A 3746-nucleotide genomic window follows, 5' to 3' on the forward strand; every position below is an offset into this window, starting at 1 on the left:
CAGAGGCTTATGACTTCCAGGGAAAAATAAATAGAGAGACAAGTGAATTCTTTGGAAGCTCCAGTTCTGCCTTGGTGTGGATTTCTCTATAATAAAATAACGGAGTGAAGCATTAAAAAAAAAAAAAAAGATTCAATTGAAGCTAGTATCTTTAAATAGATTATTTTCCACAAGGAATCAATGGGTGCTAATGTTCCCTTGTTGGCTATAAAATCACTGGGGGAGAAATAACAATTATGGCAATCACAGCACAGTTTAACCCTTCGAATTTAGATACAAAGGAAAAAAAAAACACCACCACTTTTAACAGACATCTTTAAGAAGGCAATGCCATTAAGATGGCCATTCACAGGTTTCCAACTCCTTCGCTCTCTCTCCAGAAGGGGCTCCATAACGTCCATGGATACCCTTCAAGGCATGACAATATGCATTTCTGTTCATGAATTTTACGTATTTAATATGTTATTAATCAAAAGAGTCGCTGTAGTTTCATTGCTTCTAGAATCTCCCGGGGCATTGTATACAGCTGCAGTCAAAGAAAATGAACTGTTATAAACTTGATCATATTCATCCCTTGGGCTCATCTGATTACAAAATTGCCCAATGAGCTGTTACAGTATTTTCAACTAATTAGTTACCCCAAACATTGGGATTTCTTTCCTTTCTTATTTGTTTTTGCTTTTTTTTTTCTTTTTTTCTTTTTTTGGCATATATATATATATATATATATATATATATATATATCCACTTTCTCTAACAGTGTGAATATCTTGGTGTTTGTTGAGCTGCCAAAACACTCAAATCTCATTACTAAAATATACCTTTTCTCATATCACTCTTCATGTGAGGGAAATATATGGTGTACATTTCTTTTTCCATATTATTGTTTTTTTATTACCTCCAAAAATAACACAGTAAGGAAATACATGTCATTCTACTATAAATACTTCTTATTATGAAAGTTACTTCTTCCTCCCCTCCTCCTTTCTCTTTATCCGCTTTTTATTGTTCCGCTTTCCCCTCCTCTTTCTTCTCCTCCTTCATTAAAATAGTCTGAGCTCTCAGATCACAAGATCTGATGGTTATCTGGTTTCACATATTAACAAAAGAACATTTCAAATACTTAAACTACCCATTTCTTCATTGTCTCTTTAGCAGAGGGGGTTTGACACTGGGTTTTGTTTCATGGCTAGTGGAACTTAACTGAGTATTTCATTTCTGCCTATGGAAGCATTATGCTTTTTAGGGTTGCTAATACATATTCCTGATTTTAAATCATAGACATTAAAGAACCGCACGATTCAATTCAGGAACTCAGAGAGATACATTTAACTCTCAGATCATCCGATTTCCTAAATCAGTGGGTGAAGATTCAAGGGTCCTTCAGGACATAGTTATACTGAAGAAAAGAAACAGAGGCAAATTTTCAGTAAAAGAGAATCATACAGAGGAAGAAGTAAGTTCTTTGGTAGGTATAGTTTTACCTTGTTGCAAATTTCTCCCTAAAATAATGGACTAAACGTTAAAAAAAAAAAAAGCCTTTCTTCACTAACCAGAAAGGATCATTCGGCATTTTTCTGGTTTCTTGTTATAACTTAAAGAGAATTTTCACAATGTCCAGAGCCCTTGATGTCCTGCAAAGGAAGGAAGAATATTTCCTCAAATTTCTTGCAACATGAACCCGCCCACCTATGTGGTGCCAACCTTGACTTCTTGATGGAACAGTACATCCACAAAAGGAAAAGTGATGCCATCTACATAATACATTTGGAGAGAAGCTTCTGCTGGCAGCTTGTGTCACTGTTGCTATTAAAAGCCAGGCTGATGTCAGTATTCCTATCCTCCAGGAATATTGGCTCGTGGGCCGTGAGAAGTTTGTGGCTGTTACTAGAGCCACTCCTATACTGGCCGTGTCAGTCCAGGAAACTTCACCAACCAAATCCAGGCAGCCTTCCGGGGAGCTGCTGAGACAGGTTAATTAGTATGTTACTAGGTATATAGGGAGGTCCCTGGTGGAATAAACAAAAAAGCAGCCATATCCTGAAACTCCAGGTTCTGGAATGTCTCCTTCACCCAGGACAAAGATATGAGGATATGCCTTGAGGTTAATAAATTATCTCAAATCCATTTGGCTGAACAAAGGAGCAGATCTAGTAGGTAGGAATAGGTTATTTCGTGAATTTCTTCAGGATGGGCAAACAGGACAAACCTAATAGATGAATTCCATTAGAAGCCTCCAGCCCCCTTCCCCAAACAGGCAGGGGAAAGTATAAAAGTAAAAGCCTTTTGCCTTAGCTAGTGGGCTTCCCAGCTTCGGGTATCCCCTCCAACTCGGGAGCTGCAACCTCTCCTCCTGCCTCTGATAAACTATCTTCTTTTACAACTCCTTGCCTGTCCCTGGTCTGTGTGCCCATTCTTTGGCTTCACTAGACACGATACCGGCCTATACCCAGAAATCTCGGGCAGATCTTACATCACTGCAACTTCCAGTGGTTACTGTTCCCAGGGCTAATCACCAGCCTCTCACAGAGGTGTCTTATGTGAATCCACTTACCATCACTCTGTATAACACAGACTCTTCTCTACACTATGTGGACACTGCCACACCATGCAACAAAAAGGGAGCTCACTCACTGGGTCTGAGGTGGACGCTGGCCAGGAAGTTTTGAGCATGTGCAGCACCATCTCCCAAGAACAGCTGGTGGAAGGTCACAGTTCTGGAGGTCAGAAGTTCAAGATCAAGTGCCATCAAGGTTGGTTTCTCCTGAGAGCTCTCTTCCCGGCTTGCAGATGGCCCCTTCTCTCTGTGTCCTCCTCACATGGCTTCTTCTCTTTGCTCTTGTAAGAAGAGAGCAGGAGCTCTGGTGTCTCTTCATCTTCTTATAAGGACACCAGTCTTATGGGATCAAGGCTCTCATGACCACATTTAACCTAATTACCTCCCTAAAAGCCCTGTCTCCTAATACAGTCACATTGGGGGGATAGGTTAGGGCTGCAACATATCAATTTTAGGGGAATATATTTTATCCATAACACTTGCTTTTGTCAAATCTTTTTTTTCCCCCAGAAACGTCAGTTTCTGTCAGCCTTATTTCCCTTTTCTGTGTAAGAGTACGGAGAGACAGCTTACGACCACTCAGTGGTCGTTCCTTCCCATTCAGTGGGCTGCGCAGTGGGAGCTGCAGACCTGTCTTCGGCGGTGGGCTGAGCACCGATTTTCAGTAGGGAACTGCTAAATAGATACGAGGGCAACCACTCACTTTCAGACCAGTCTGCAGCCTCCAGTTGGGTAGCAGGGTCTGGATCAGTCCATTCACACTGAAATTCCTCCTTGGTCACAGACTTTTCAAGAGAGGCTTGTTCTTCCTTTTCAATCTCTTCAGTACGTCCGCAGAAGTTGAGATCAGGCCTCTGCCAGAGCTCCTTCTCTCTTCCCAAAGAGCAACAAGAAGAAGCCATGTGAGGTCACAGAGAGAAGAGGCCATCTACAAGCCGGGAAGAGAGCTCTCAGGAGAAACCAAACTTGGTGCCACCTTGATCTTGGACTTCTGACCTCCAGAACTGTGAGAAAATTAATTTCTGTTGTTTAAGTCATCTAGTCTGTAGCATGTTGTTATGAAAGGCCCTGGTAGAGTAATATAGCAAGAGATTAGTTATTAATCTCTAAATAAATTACTCTACTGGAGAGCAAGGATGGTTTTCCTAACGAGGAGAACTAGGGAGTGAGGGATCGAAGAAAACATATA

The 3746-nt window shown here is 41.2% G+C and overlaps 1 pseudogene; it reads left to right on the forward strand.

The window, feature by feature from the left end:
* The first annotated feature begins 1613 nt into the window (after positions 1-1613).
* LOC141570030 (small ribosomal subunit protein uS2-like) lies at positions 1614-2669 on the forward strand (annotated as a pseudogene).
* Positions 2670-3746: the final 1077 nt, after the last annotated feature.

This window comes from Rhinolophus sinicus, linkage group LG01, assembly GCF_036562045.2.
Source record: "Rhinolophus sinicus isolate RSC01 linkage group LG01, ASM3656204v1, whole genome shotgun sequence".
NCBI lineage: Eukaryota > Metazoa > Chordata > Mammalia > Chiroptera > Rhinolophidae > Rhinolophus > Rhinolophus sinicus.